Below are 15,590 nucleotides of genomic sequence, written 5' to 3'. Positions count from 1 at the left end.
TCTACAGGGAAAACGAAGGAAAGCTGGAAAGCGAGGGAAAGACTGAAGATGATGTAGATACACAAGATGAAGGAAAAGTCTATGAGGAAGAAAAGCCAGAAATGGAGGGGAAGGCAGAGCATTCGGAAAAGCACCAACATGAGGGACAGGCAGATGATGAGGGGAAACAAAAAAAGCAGAGCAAGTCGGAAGGTGAGGGAAAAGCACCAGGTGAGGGCAAGTCAGAGCCCAGGCCAACCCAGAGAGCCAGCCATGGGCTGCCAAGGAGCGCCCGGCTGAAGATTGTGTGCCCCGGAAAAATAAAACCAAAAAAGGAGGGATGGACAGATGATTCCCCCAAGGACTATCAGGAGGACTTACAGGACAGGCATTTGGGCAGTGAGGAGATGATGTGGAAATGTGGAGACACCTCAAAGGCTCAGGAAGAGCTAAGGAAAAAAAAAAAGGGAGAAGAAAACGGATGGTTTTCATTGGATGCAAAGAGATGTATAGGATCCATTCCTACCAAGGGGCTAACGGGGTGTCAGGGGAGTGTGGGGTGGAGATAGGACCCAAAGGGACTTACATGATATCCCATACTTTAAAGCCTTTGGACTTTAATTCTGATTTCTCTGGTAAGAATATTTCAATTCTGTTTTCTCTGGTGGGCATTTGCCAGGTGATGTGTTTTCACCTTAAGCTGATACTTTGCTTCAGGTGTCTGTCATTCTTGTTACCAGCAGTCTTTTTATCCAACTATACAGTGCTCTATATCAGTAGGGGATTTTCACCCATATGCATGGAAGAGATATTCATGGCACTTTGTAAAACAATGAAGGAAAAAGTTTACACACACACACACACACACACACGAAATTGCTCTTCTGACTAGTCCAACAGCTCAATGTAATTGTGAAATGAGGCAGAAAGCAAATAAGTAAATAAATAAATCCACCTATTCTCTAGTCAAAATCAACATCTCTACCAGACTTGGCTCCGAACCACTTGGGTCTGTTTCCAAAGTTAAGTTTCACCCTGAGGATTTGCTACCATGGAGGACAGCAAAACAACACTCCGAGGCTTGGACGACAGGTGGAAAAGCGCTCTGTTTGGCAGCAGTACTGCTGGGTTGGGTTTAGCATCCCCAGGGACCACTTAGAATTGGACACACTAAAACAAAAAAAAATTTATTTGGATGGTTAATGTACTCATCACAAAATACAAGAGGCCTATTCTGTGGGTTGCCTTTTCATTCTGTTGGCAGTATCCTTTGATGAACAAAAGTTGTCAATTTTGATGAAGTCAAATTTATCTATTTTTTTCTTTCTTTTTTAAAAATATATTTTATTGATATTTTACAGAGAGGAGGGGAGAGGAATAGAGAGTTAGAAACATCAACGAGAGAGAAACATCGACTCAGCTGCCTCCTGCACACCACCTACTGGGGATGTGCCTGCAACCAAGGTACATGCCCTTGACCGGGATCGAACCTGGGACTCTTCAGTCGCAGGCTGATGCTCTATCCGCTGAGCCAAACCAGTTAGGGCTCTATTTTTTTCATTTATCGCCTGCGCTTTTGGTTTCATATTCAAGAAATCATTGCTAAATCCAATGTCATGACTTTTACCCCCTGTGTTTGCTTCTAAGAGCTTTATAGTTTTATATCTTTGATCCATTTTGAGTTAATTTTTGTATGCCGGGTAAAGGTAAGGGTCCAACTTCATTCTTTCACAAATGAATATCCAATTTTTCCAGCATTTGTTGAAAAGACAGTATTTCCCTATTGAATGGTCTGGACACCCTGTTGAAAATCATTTAGCCATATATGTGATGATTTATTTCAGGGCTCTCTATTCTATTCCATTGGCCTATCTATATACCTGTCCTTATACCAGTATCATACTGTTTTGATTACTGTATGTTTCTAGTGAGTTTTGAAATCAGGAAGTATGAATCCTCCAACTTTGTTCTTCTTTTGCAAGATGTTTTGGCTATTCAGGGTCCCTTAAAATTCCATATGAGTTTTAGGATGGATTTTTCTATTTCTTCAAAAAACATTGATGGGCTTTTGACAGGGATTATACTGAATCTGTAGATCACTCTGAGTAATATTGATAGCTTAACAATATTAAATCTTCACTTAATAAACACAGAATGCCTTTCCATTTATTTCTGTCTTCTTTAATTTATTTCAGCAATGGTTTGTAGTTTTTTGTTTTGTTTTGTTTTTTTAAATATATTTTATTGATTTTCCACAGAGAGGAAGGGAGATAGAGAGCCAGAAACATCGATGAGAGAGGAACATCGACCAGCCGCCTCCTGCACAACCCCCACTGGGGAAGTGCCCGTAACCCAGGCACATGCCCCTGACCGGAACCAAACCCGGGACCCTTCAGTCCGCAGGCCGACGCTCTATCCACTGAGCCAAACCGGTTTCGGCGGTTTGTAGTTTTTAATGTACAAGTCTTATACCTGCTTGGTTAAATTTATTCCAAAGCATGTTATTCTTTTTTATGCTACTGTAAATGAAATTGATCATTTGGGGGTTTTTCTGCATTCTGTTATTGTAGTGTATTATCCTAATTGATTTTTCATATCTTGAACCATCCTTCCATTCCAGGAATAAATCCCACTTGATATAATTTCTTTAAGATGTGCTGAATTTGGCTTGCTAGTATTTCGTTGAGAATTTTTATAGCAATATTCATAAGGCTTATGGTTTTATTTTATTGTGTGTCTTTTTCTGGCTTTGATATCGGGGTAATGAAGAGATGACGGAATGAGCTAGGAAGAAGTCCCTTATTTTCAAATTATTGGAAGAGATTGGTGTAAATTCTTAAATGTTTGGTAGAATTCACCAGTGAAGCCATCTGGTCCAGCTTGTTTCTTTGATGGGAGGTTTTCTGTCATTCCTCTTACTATTCTCATTTGTATTTCACTGTATGAATTTGCAATCATTTATTTGGCCAATTTTTTATTGATAGACATTTATATTATTTGTAGTATTTTGCTATTATAAACAATGCAGCGATGAACATCCTCGGGACGCTTTTTTTCGGGACACACTTTAAATATATATAACTTTAGCAGTCACATTATTTTATGGTCACACCTCGTAAGCTGATTGATATTGGAAATGGGAAGCTCCACCAAGACAAATATTTTTTCTTATTAATACAGTATTTGTCTTCCTTCTGTCCAACCCTGAGCCAACCACTTTCCCCAGGATGCCTGGGGAGGTACAGGAAAAGGAACAGACAGGGAAGACAAGACACGGGAAAAAGAACTATGGGAGGTGCCCTAGCCGATTTAGCTCAGTGGATAGAATGTTGGCCTGCGTACTCAAGGGTCCCAGGTTCGATTCTGGTCAAGGATATGTACCTTGGTTGTGAGCACATCCCCAGTAGGGAGTGTGCAGGAGACAGCTGGTCGATGTTTCTAACTCTCTATCCTTCTCCCTTCCTCTCTGTAAAAAAACAATAAAATATATTTTTAAAAAATTTTAAAAAAAGAACTACGGGAGGTGGAGACAGCTCCTCACATGGCGAAGAGGTGAGAAAGGCCACCATCAGGCAGAAGAGCTCCCAGACGGCTAGAAATAAGTGAGGCCAGGGACGTGGGCTGCCAGGCTGCTGAGGCTCTCATCTGTCACTGTCTCTGACAGTCTCAGCACCACTGCAGACAGCAAGCGGCTCACCTGAGAGGTGCTCCTGACCCAGGAGGGGGTGGGGACAAACCTGATGCAGGCACACATTTCAGGGATGAGGGGAGCTGCTCCCAGTGCAGAGAAGACAGGGCCGGGGAGGGGGACTCGAAATTCACAAATCTGTGTATGTGATATGGTGCCTTGTACAGTGCATGCTATCGATATATTTTGTTGAATCAAATGAAAAAGAAAGCCAGTCCTGAAGTTCGCTTGAGATCTTCCCAAGTTACTCTGACCTTGGAGAGTCTTGGAAACTTCAGGTTGAAGGTAACTTTATAAATCACAAGGTTGACCGGTCTCATGGCCCCACTTCTCAGTTAAGGCTGAAGTCTTCTTCATTGTGACTCCAGCAAGCGCTGCTCCACCTCGAATCCCTCCACTGCCTGGGAACTTGGTGTCTCCAGGCAGCCCATTCCATTCCATAAAGAGTCATTGGGTACCTAACACTTCTCCGGCACGGGACAGAGGACAGTTCTGCTGTTAGAAAATGTTTCTTTGTATGTGAACCCAGCTGATGTGTCTCTGCTATGCCGCTTATTGTAACCTCAGAGCCAGACAGAGCACGAAGAACCCCCTTTCACAGACCTGCTCCTCAGTTACTTCTGGGGAATGCTCCTGCCTTTTGGAGACGGCCTGTTTCACCATCACCACCTTCTCTCCCTTTCCTGAACTACTGCACCAGCAACACCCAAGCTCATCATGGCCCCCAAGTCCCCACAGGACTGGCCCTGCCCACCCTGCCCTCTCAATTCACTCACCTCTCCGTTGTGCTCACCTCACGTCAGGCACACGGCCCTCTTTTCTGTGGAATCATATTGCTGAGCTCTGTCCAGCCACCAGGCTTCTTGCATTTACTGTTCCCTGCCTTCCCCTCTGCCGAGTGTCTGGAGGGCGCATGGATGCCTAGGCAGGTATCCGAACCCCACAGAGGGTTCGCTGGCAGACAAGGGCCCTGCCCACCCGTAGGACCTCCCAGATCCTGTGGATGGCACGAATAGGGAGCAGGTGGCTGATGTGAGTGGATGGCTGTGATGGGGACACTGACCCGGAGAGCACAGAGCATTTAGATTGAGAAAAACTGAGGGAGGTCCGAAAGGAGGGAAATAGAAGTGACTCCTCCACTTTGCCCTGTCTGGAAGCACCTCACCTTACCCAGGCCCACCCAGAATCCCTGGGGGCTGACACCTCCCTCCTCTGATTCACACCCACCTGGGGGGGGGGTCCTTTGCCCCTTTCTCCAGGGCTTACCCTCCTCTTCTTCTTTTTGTTTCCCAACCGAGGACCTCATGTTTCCATCTTAGCCTGGACTGGGCCAGGAGGCTGCCACTGCATGTGCGCCTTGGGGATGGTGTGGCAGGTGTGAACGTGGGTGGCCTGGGTCTTGCCTCAGCTTTAGCCCTTGGTCAGAGGCCCAAGCCCGGGGCTGTGGGGGTGGCCCACTATCCAGAGGCTAAGACAGAGACAGCACTCATCCTGTGGTTTCACCAACTGAACATCTGTGCCACCTGGGTAAGTCCTGTTCCCCTCACCCCTACCCCCCATCAGGCCCAGGTGCGAAAGGGGCCCAGGCAAGGTCATCTCTGAAGTCCCTTAGTGTCTCCCATCCTGAGTCTCTGGGCCCAGTCTCTGGGTGGAACAGGTCCCCAGTCGAGCCCTTGCTCCCAGAAGCCTCCCTGCCTCATTGCTCCCAGAGCCCCTCCCCCAGCAGCCACCTCGTGCTGCCCCCTCCACCCACCTTCCCTCGGCTGTGATGCTGCTTAACCTCCACAGGCTGCTGAGGAGCCCGAGTGACTGTAAAAGGGAAGGAATGTCCAGAGGCAATTGTTTCTCCCTGATATCACTGCGGGGAGGTTGGGTTGGGGGGCCCAGCCAGACAGTGGCGGAGGCAGGATTCTCCTGAAACGCATCTCTCCCTGCTGCGCTGGCCCCTCTTCCCCAGGCGCAGGCAGCGACCATCCCTCTCCTCTGTTACCCTCCGCATCTCATTAGTATAAGACCTTCAGGCGGCAGCCTCCACTCCCAGCTTTCTCCACCTGACCCCAGACCCTTCCGTAAGCCCCTTCACCGCACACCCACCCCAGTTCTCACAAACCCCTCCTCCGCCGCTTCCTCATCACCCCACACCCCAGCTCCTTCTCCGGGCTCCAACCCCCTCCTGCCCGCGCTCCTTTTACAGACATGAGCGCTGCGGGTTTTCTGCCAAAGTAGGAGAAGTCTGAAGCTAATCTCACCTCCTCCCAGCTCCCAACCTATCCTACCAAATAGGACGTCTGGCAGGCTGCGGGGAGGCGGAGGTGGCCGCGGTGGTGGAGGCCCTCTAGGCTTTGACCTTGGCATCTGAGCTAATGAGAAGGGTGGACGTGAAAGCCCTTTGTGGACTCTGAGCGCCCCACAAATTCCAGGTGTTATTTGCATCAGTTAGAGATGGGGGGATGGGGAATGATGAGAATGGGGTCGGAGGTCCGGTCCAGGGAAGGGGAGGAGACTTAGGTAGCTAAAGGGAAGATCCCCTGGAAGGCACCCTGATGTGTTGGGAGCAGCATGTGGCTGGGAGTCGGGATAGGCTGTGTGACACTGGACCGGCTGCGTGCCTTCTCTGGTCTCAGTTTCTCTTGCTTGAAGTGACATATCCCTCTCTATTCTGGCCCCAAGAATAGGAGTGACAGAGGCCCCTTTCTTCAGAATCCACCATCAGGTGGGACCCAGATCACTGGTATGTCCCCAGAATAGCCTGAATCCCACCACACGTGTGTGGACGTGGCCACACCTGCCAGCAGAAATGGAATCAGGTTCCTCCCTCCTCCTCCTCTCGCTCTCCCTAGGCTTTCATCTTCCCTGGGTGAGCACCTGGTCCTGCCCAGACAACAAATGCAGCCCCCTTAGGGCTCTTAGCATCTCAGTTGTCCCCTCACCATATCTGGCCACCTCCTCACAATTCCCAGAAGTCTACCCTTGAACTTCTCCAAATCCACCCAGTCCTGAAGCAGCAGAGACCGGAGGCAGAGGAGCCCCAACATCTCCCCCCTTGGCCCCCTCCCCCGCAGCCACATTGAAACCCCCTAGCAGAACAGGGGCAAATGCTCTTTGAACAGAGTAGGTGGAAGAGGGTAAGGGGTGTGAGAACTGGGGTGGGGGGATCAGGGTGAGTCAGAAACAGGGAAGATGTGCAGGGTGGTACTCAGCCCCGCTCCAAGGAGGTTTCACAGTCTCTTTCCCCTATGCTGGGACCCGGCTCTCACTGCCCCTAACCCCTCTGCTGAACTGTAAGCCCCTTCTTTCTTTAGACATTAACCCAGATAGAGAAAAGGAGTTTCCTTTCTTCCCTGGAACTCTCTGTCAGGTTCTTCGTGCCGTCATTCAGCCTTCTCTTCTGCCTGATTCATTCATTCCTTTCATCTTCCCTCACAGGCTTTTTTTGGTTTCAGCCCCTCCAGTTTGGTCAGATCCCTGCTGTCCTGGACTCTTTCCAGGTTTCCTACCGCCCTTTGAGGCTGTAGGGTTCTTTAAACAGGGCCTGAGCAGGCTGGCAATGACCTCACAGGGCCACTATGCACAGTTGCTATATATAGCCTTATAGGATCATCCTCTTCTTCCTCCAACCAGCTGAGTCACAGTCAGCTTGGGGTCCACTCAGACCCCAGGACCTTCTCTGCCACTCCAGACCACAGCCCACCACAGCACCCTGAGCTGTTCTTTATTCTCCAAACCATCCAAGTATGCAATGAAAGTGAGTCTTGGGTCCAGAAGACCTTCTTGGGCCCTCAGTGTTTTTATAGCCTCAGTCCTTCATCCCTCTATCTTCTCAAACCTGGCCAGATAGCCAGCCATGGCCTAAATCCCATTTGACTCCACAGAGGTGTGAGCAAGGAGAGAGATTTGGGGAGCAGCTGCTGGATCACTACCTGGGCTTAAATCCTCTACCACTCTTGGGTAAGTTACTACCTCTTGGAGCCTCAGTTTCTTCATCTGTAAAACAATAATAACAGCATAGGTTTTCTAGGAAGATTAAATGGGAAATTGTCTGCAAAGCACTAGGTACACCTGGCGCACAGTAAGTATTCAATAAGAGTCAGCTATCGCTAGAACTTTACCTCCTTTGACTGATAAAGAGTTGGTTCTCGGATACCCAGGGCCTGGCTTGAATCCTTGCTTCAGGTCAGCAGGTGTAGGACCAAAACTAATAGCCACGGCTGCCTAACTCCAAAGCTCTCTATCAGAGGCATGCCACCTCTGAGAAAAACAGTTATACCACTTATTAAGTGCCTACTGTATACTGGACACCTGTCATGTAAAAATCACTGTATCTCCAAACTTCATAATACTGGGAAATAACTATTATCCTCATTTTACAATCACAAATTCTAGGCTCAGAGAGGTTAGGTAAGTTCTTTAAGGTTGCACAGCAAGTAAGCACACAGTCTGGATTTGTATTTTAGATAATGGCTCTTGGAAGCCGGGCTCATTTCTCTGCATGGTCTCTACGGCCCTGCTGCAGAGTGACTTGGCAGGCTCAAGCAGTTTCCTTTCTAGGTACTTCTTTTAAACGGCCTTATTGGGGGATCTCCACCGGAAAGTCCATTGTCCAGTAGAGGGCAAGTCCCTCCCAACATTCTGCCCTGCTCTTCTCCCCAGTCCCACTGCTCTCCAGAAAAGGGCCTGGGCTGAAAGAACCAGTTCTTTATCAGTCAAAGGCCTGGGATTGTTAGGGAGTCAGGTCCCATCAGCAGAGGAGTCTGACTATCCCACAAGCCCCAGGGGGAGGAGGGGGGACACTGCCGATCTCCTGTGTGGGGAATAAAGAGGCCACTGGGGGCTGCTTTGCCTAGTGCCACCCTCAGGCCAACCAGGCACTGGGGCTCCCCTGCAAGCTGGAGAGGCTCCCCTGAGTGCACCCTGGCCCCAGACTGCCCCCAACCGGCCTGGGAGAGGGCCTGGGCAGCAGCAGGCACAATCCCCTCCTGGAGAGGCTGCCTGGAGGACTAGCCCTGGGGGCCAGGCTTGCTCCTGCAGCCTTGGGACTCCAAAGCAACTGGGGAATCCACTGTCAGCTGCCGGGGATTTTCACTGCCCAGCTCCCAGGCCCAATGCCACCTAGAAAGCCCCAGACACACTCCCCTTCCCAATGATAAGGACCCTGAGATATAGTTTGTTGAAAATGGAGCACTGAAGCTTTTTCATCCCTCCTGTCCCACAGAGCCCCCTGGTGCCCCTCCCCATCCAGCCTCAAAGGGAGGGCAAGGCTCTCTTCCTCTTCTGTCCCCAGGCTCCCGGCCACCCTGCACACCAGAATAGACCACTGACCACCTGCCCTGGGGACTGGAAGGGGCCACAGCCGGTGCTGCCACTCAGGCTGGGAGTGGGGTTGGGAAGAGAGGAGCGGGGAGGCTGGGATTGTGGGAAGGCGTTCCAGGGACCCAGGCTGTTTCCAGCTGCTCCTCTGCGTAGTGCAAAGAGCTCCCCACCAACACCCTGCAAACAACAGCCAGGAAGAGCTTGGAGCTCCAGACCCCCCCTCAGGGCTCAGGCTGAGTCTCCACCCCAACTTCTTCCCCCTCTCAGTCTCTGGCCTCCACCCCTCCCCGAGTCTGGTCCCTGCCCCCTCCCTCCCTCCCCAGATCAGGCCTCTTCTCCTCTCCTCCCTGAACACCTCAAGCTCTACGTCTGTCTCCACCTCCCCTATGGTGTATGCCCCAGCCCTCCCCTTCTCTGGGGTCAGGGTCTCTGCCCTCACCCCCAGCTCTTTCTAAGAGGATGATGCCCTTGCCCTAACCGGTTTGGCTCAGTGGATGGAGTCGGCCTGCGGACTGAAGGGTCCCGGGTTCGATTCTGGTCAAGGGCATGTACCTTGGTTGCGAGCACATCCCCAGTGGGGTGTGCAGGAGGCAGCTGATCGATGTTTCTAACTCTCTATCCTTCTCCCTTCCTCTCTGTAAAAAATCAATAAAATATATATATTTTTAAAAAAGACAATGATGCCCTTGCTTGGTGACCCCACATTCCAGCCTTGCAGAGCTCACAAGGGCTTCCTGCCTCAAGTGAGATCCCTGCCCCCACCCTTAGCTCCGGCAGCCTCTCTGGCCATCCAGCTGCTGGCCCTCTGCAGTTCCCTTCTGGGACGTCTCCCTCAGCCCCAGGCCCAATTTAGCTCCTTTAATCTTCCCTGTAATCCAATCTGGCCATTTCCTGGCCCCACACTGCACTTCCAAACTGCCAGTCCCTGGAGAGGGGCAGGGCCAGGGTGGCCTCAGCTCTTCCCTAGACTGGAGCACCCCCGCTTCCTGGGCCCTCCTGCTATACCCCCCCCCCATGCCTAGGAAACCCAGGCCTGAGCCCATCCTGACTCCTCACCTCCTGCCTTTCCACCTCAAGGAGAGGTTCCCCAAATTCCAGAGGACAAAATCTGGAACCAGACTACCTGGGTTCCTGGTCCCAGCTCTGCCTCTGACCAGCCACGTGACCGTGGGCAGGTTGCTTCTCTCTCTTGTCTCTGTTTCTCATCTGTAAATGGGGACCATATCAGCGTACCTCAGAGACAGCTGTGAGAATTAACTGTGTTACTTTATGTAAAGTGCTTAGAATAGCTCCAGATACATACTAAGTGCTTTTTAAGTGTTAAACAAAAGTTCTCTTTCCCAGCCTTGTATTACAATGAGTTTATTTCCTCCAAGTTAAGACACCGTGAATTGTGAAACACTTTGTTTATTTAATAACATCATTTTGGGGGGAGGGGAAAAACATCGCCATATAACATGTACAAATTATCTGTAAGCCATCTTCCAATTTCACATGCGTAAATTGTTCAGTAACAAAATTTGTGTCGCATACTCATCTCTCCGAGGTCTCTGCTTCTACCCAGAGAGTCCTTTTTCAGCTTCTGTGCATTCATTGTTTTGTTTGTTTTTATTGATTTTTAGAAAGAGAGGAAGTTGAGAGGGAGAGAGAGAAAGATAGAAACATCAATCAGTTGCCTCCTGCACACCCTCTACTGGGGATCAAGCCTGCAACCCGGGCACAAGCCTGACCAGGAATCGAACCAGCAACCTCTTGGTTCATGGGTTGATGCTCAACCACTGAGTCACACCAACTGGGCTGTGCATTCATTGTTGAAGGCTGGTACCCAAGGTATTGGGTTCAAGTCCTTACTCCCAAATCACAGTTGAGCCACCTCAGGCAAGTTCTTTGGCTTTTTTAAGCCTCAGTTTTACCTAAACAGCCAAGATAACTCACAGCAATTGTAGTGAATATTAAATGAGATCATATATGTTAAGGCGTTTTGCGTGTATTGGATATTCAATATAGGAGAGCTATCAGTATTGTGATGATTTTTAAATGTTGAATTGAACCTGGACTCTTGGGAGGTGAAGATCGGGTATTTCATGGTTGACGTGCCCTCCAGTGGCCATACTGTGAAACTGCAGGCTTCCTGATTCACTTGGGGAGTCCTTTTGCTGGTCCAGGAACTAACTCAGCTACCCCACCCCCAGGCCAGGCTTATCTAACCCAACTGGAATTCTTCACTTTATCTTTCCTTTTACAGAGGCCTTAAGGGGCTTTCTAAAGTACTTAATAGGACAAGACACCAGGGGCAGAGCTTTAGCACAGGAAGGCTACAGCCTGGATGTAAACTGCTTCTCAAAGCTGCTGCGAGGGCCCTGCCGCAGGGAGGTGGGATGGTGGAGTGCTGTGTGCTGGGCATTAGTTCTCCTCTGACCTGGGCACTGTGGGATCTGGTGGTGCGAGACCCCTCTTGCTGCCACATCCAAATATCCAGCACAGAACAAGTATAGCCCACGTCACGAATCTGCTTCTGGACATTTGTTCAACCTTCTCTCCTCCTTCCCTCTCTCCCTTCCTTCCTTCCTTCCTCTCTCCCTCCCTCGCTCCCTCCCTCGCTCCCTCCCTCCCTCCCTGCATTCATTGTATTGAACACTGGCTGTGTACCAAGCCTTACGTCCTAGGTACTGGGGGTTAAAAAGATCAATCTAATACAGACATAACTATGCTGCCAAGAGTTGTTCACAATGTCCCAGACACCACATGCAGAGTTAATCCTTGCATCTGAGTGTTTACAGCTTCTTTCTCTGTGTGGCTGAGTGAGAGGGCAGAGGCAGGAACCTCACATCCAGGCTGCCTGAGGCCCCTGATGAAATGTGTCCATAGTGGAGCTTTGTCTGGCCAGGTTTGGGGCTGACTTCCTCCTCCTGGGTCACACTGCTTCTCTGAGGAATGTTCTCCATCTCAAACATTGACCAAACTCCCAGCTCCACCTGCTTGGGCTCCTGATCTCCCCTCCCTTTCCCAGCACTGCCCTTCGCCCAGGGTCCAGGGCAGGGAGTCAGGGGCGGAGAGGGGGTGGGGGTGGTGTTTAACCCACCTTGCAATGAATGGCCTGGGTTAACTTTCTCAATATTTAGCATCTAATCCCCAACCATAAAATTATTTTCGTTGCTACTTCATAACTGTAATTTTGCTACTGTAAACAATATGTAATTATATGTGTGTTTTCCGATGGTCTTAGGCGACCCCTGTGAAAGGGTCGTTCGACCTCCAAAGGAGTCGCGACCCACAGGTTGAGAACCGCTGATTTAGAGGCACTGGGTGAAGAGTGGCTGGAAGTGCTTCCATTTTTGGAAGATGCTCGAGCAGCAGGAAGAGCTGGGTGAGTGTCTGTTACAAATGCCCATTGTTCCTGGGACTCTGTTGCCTCTTTGTGCGGCCATCTTCTCTCCTTCCACTCGTGATGAAACTTCCCAAAAGTCTTCTACCCCTTCCTTGGCACCCGCTGCTGCCCCTAATCACCATTTCCTTAGAATTCTTCGCAGCTGAATAGCACAGGTCCCTCACTGGGTCCCCTCAACTCCTAGACCAATGCTGTCCAACAGAAATACAATGGAAGCCATGTATGCCATTTTACTTATTTTCATAAATAATTATTTTTTATTATTTTAGTTTATTTTTCAATTACAGTTGACAGTCAATGTTTTATATTAGTTTCAGATATAAATAATCTTATATAATAAAAGGCTAATATGCAAATTGACCAAATGGCAGAACAAACCATCGCTATGACATGCACTGATCACCAGGGGGAAGACACTCAATGCAGGAGCTTATCAAGAAGCTGGGCTCATGGCTGGTGAGCGCAGTGGTGGTGGCGGGAGCCTCTCCTGACTCCGCAGCAGCACTAAGCCATCAGTTGGACATTCCCTGAGGGCTCCCGGACTGCGAAAGGGCACAGGCCAGGCTGAGGGACCCACCGCCACCCAGTGCATGAATTTTGTGCACCGGGCCTCTAGTTTTAAATAAAATGACAAACTGAAAGTTAGAAGTATCACTGTGTTAGCTAGTTCTTTGTTTTGCTGTGTTTGGGGGGTGTTTTTTTGTGTGTGACATTGGTTAGGATAAAGGAGGATTAAACGGTGATGGACACACAATACAATATACAGATGATGTAGTATAGAATGGTACACCTATGCCATTTTAAATGTTCTATTAGCCACATTTCAAAAAGGTAAAAGAGACAGATTGATTTTAATAATGTATATTTAACACACTGTATCCAAAATGTCATCATTTCAAGATGTAACCAATATTTTACACATGAGGTATATTATACATATTTTTGTACATTATTTTACATGTCCAGCGCCTCTCAATGTTCAGTTTCCACTTGTGGCTTCTGGCTACTGGGCTGGACAGCACAGCTCCAGGGCCTTCATTCACTCCTCGGCACACACTCTGTGTGGTTGACGGTCTCATGCCCCCTATGTCCTGTCTCTCTAGCAGTCCCCTGGCTCAGAGTCCTCATTTCATTCATCCCTGTACCTCCCACAGACCCTTAAAACTGTACACCTAAAAGACAACACTGTATACCACACGCAGGAGGCCCTCCACACATGTTTGTTGATGGGAGTGAGTGTTGGGGATTGATTTTTGTGGTTTAGTTATGGCTGTAAATGGTGTTTTATAGATTGCTTCTAAAGATGCACCCTGCTGCAATATTAACAGAAACAAGCAGCCGTGGCTGTCGGCAGAGACTGAGGCCTTGGGGCAGATGAGGCCCCCTGGATGGAAATCCTGCCAGACCACATACCATTTCTCTGGCTTAAGAGCCTGTCATTGCCACCCTGTGCTCCTTCCTGCAACCCCATCTCTATTAAACCTCAGATATATAGCCCTTGTCAGGGTGCATTACACAAAGGATGTGTCTCTAGCGTTCCACCACCGGCGTGGGAGCTCCTGGGGCAGAAAAGGAGCTATTCAGGTTGACAAGAGCCTGACCCACAACAGATGTGCAAAACATGCTTGTCAAATGAACAAATGAATGGATGGCGGAGCCAGCAGAGACTGTCATTCTTGTGCTAGTGCAACCACAAAATCTTTACTGAGCACTTACTATGTGCCAGGCACTGTGCTAGGCCTTGGGGATTCAGCAGCGAACAAGGTAGCTGTGGGTTGTGCCCGCCCAGAGCTCATCTTCTGGTGGGGGAAACAGACAATACACAAGAAAACACACAAATAAAATAATTAGCACACTGACTGGGGAAGGTACCAAAGGGGCTGAGCTGGAAAGTGAGAGTGGAGGTCTTCAAATAAAGAAAGTCTACACCTGTAGCCTCCTAGAATACAACCAGCTCAGGGTCATCATTTACACATTGGCCACAATAGGCTAACCGGAGGCCTGGGTGCTGTGAGGACATTACTATATCAAATCACACTGATGATGTCATAATGGGTTCTGCAAGTTAAAGCAGAGAGGCTGAGACAGAGGGAGAGGCTGGCAAAAAAAAAAAAGAAAGAAAAGCAGTAGGTCCAGGTGTTGTCCATTCAGCCTCTGAAAGACCCGCCCCAGCTGGGGAAGAAGCAAGCAGGTGATCATGCTCAGCCTCTCCACCACATCTGTTCCCAGCAACTGGCTCCCAGGCTACCCTGAGGGGACCCAGCCTGTGTCTAGGTCTGTCTTCAGTGGGAATGTCCCCGTCAGTGCAGAGCACCAACCTGTGAGCCATGCACTCTGTTAGGGATTGGATTGCAGGAGATAAAAGATGAATGAGACATGGTCCCTGCCCTCAAGTTACTGACAAGTTAGAGCCTGAGCAAGGAGTTTACCAGCGCAATACTCATCATCGGCTAAGGGCAGTATGCTAAGTGACGATGGACCCACTCCAACCAGCCCTCTCTGGGTCCTGGGGCTTCTCTCCACGTTGCCCTCCAATGCAGCAGACCACCCCTGGCATAAGTGTTTTCAAGATAACAGATGAGCAATCTAAGGAGAGCAGAATTATTTGCAGCATGGGTTGAAATGGCATATCCCTGGGCCTCAGCCCAGACTTTCCAAATCAGAATTTTCAAGTGTGGGGCTCACGAATCTTCATTTTAAAAATTGCTCTCAGTCGTTCTTCCCCAAGCACTGCCCTAGAGTTGAAACACCACAGTACCCACATCCTCTGTCTGGCTGACCAAGGTGGGTCAGTTTCTCTGTCCGGGATGGGTGTGAGCTTTTCATGTTTTTATTATTGATGATTCACAGGCTGCTGGTGGCCAGCTGACAGCTTGGAAGGAATCAGAAGCCACTGAGTACAGAAATCTTTATCTTTTCGACCCGTCTATAAAATGCTTACCTGAGCAGACACTGTTTAAAGGCCATTAAAATACCAGACACAGAATAACCTAGTCCCTGGAACTTTATAGATATATTTACTCAAACCCAAGTGCTTACAAAGAGTAAATAAAAGGGAAGCAAGTTGAGCAAGCGCCCCTAGAAAGAAGAAATGAAAGTAAACAGCCCTGTTCACTAAAATAAACAGGACAAATCCAGCGAGGGCTAAATGACCTCTAGTCAGACAGGCTCTAGGCTCAGAGCCAGATATGCCCCATCTTGGCTCCCTGAGGAAGGAGGTGAGGG

General features: G+C 49.1%; 1 pseudogene; it reads left to right on the top strand.

Moving 5' to 3' along the window:
- Positions 1–678, top strand: part of LOC102760055 — a 1,996-nt pseudogene extending 1,318 nt beyond the window's left edge.
- The last annotated feature ends 14,912 nt before the right edge of the window (positions 679–15,590 follow it).

This window comes from Myotis davidii, unplaced genomic scaffold, assembly GCF_000327345.1.
Source record: "Myotis davidii unplaced genomic scaffold, ASM32734v1 scaffold575, whole genome shotgun sequence".
NCBI lineage: Eukaryota > Metazoa > Chordata > Mammalia > Chiroptera > Vespertilionidae > Myotis > Myotis davidii.
This window is presented reverse-complemented; position numbering and strand designations above follow the sequence as displayed.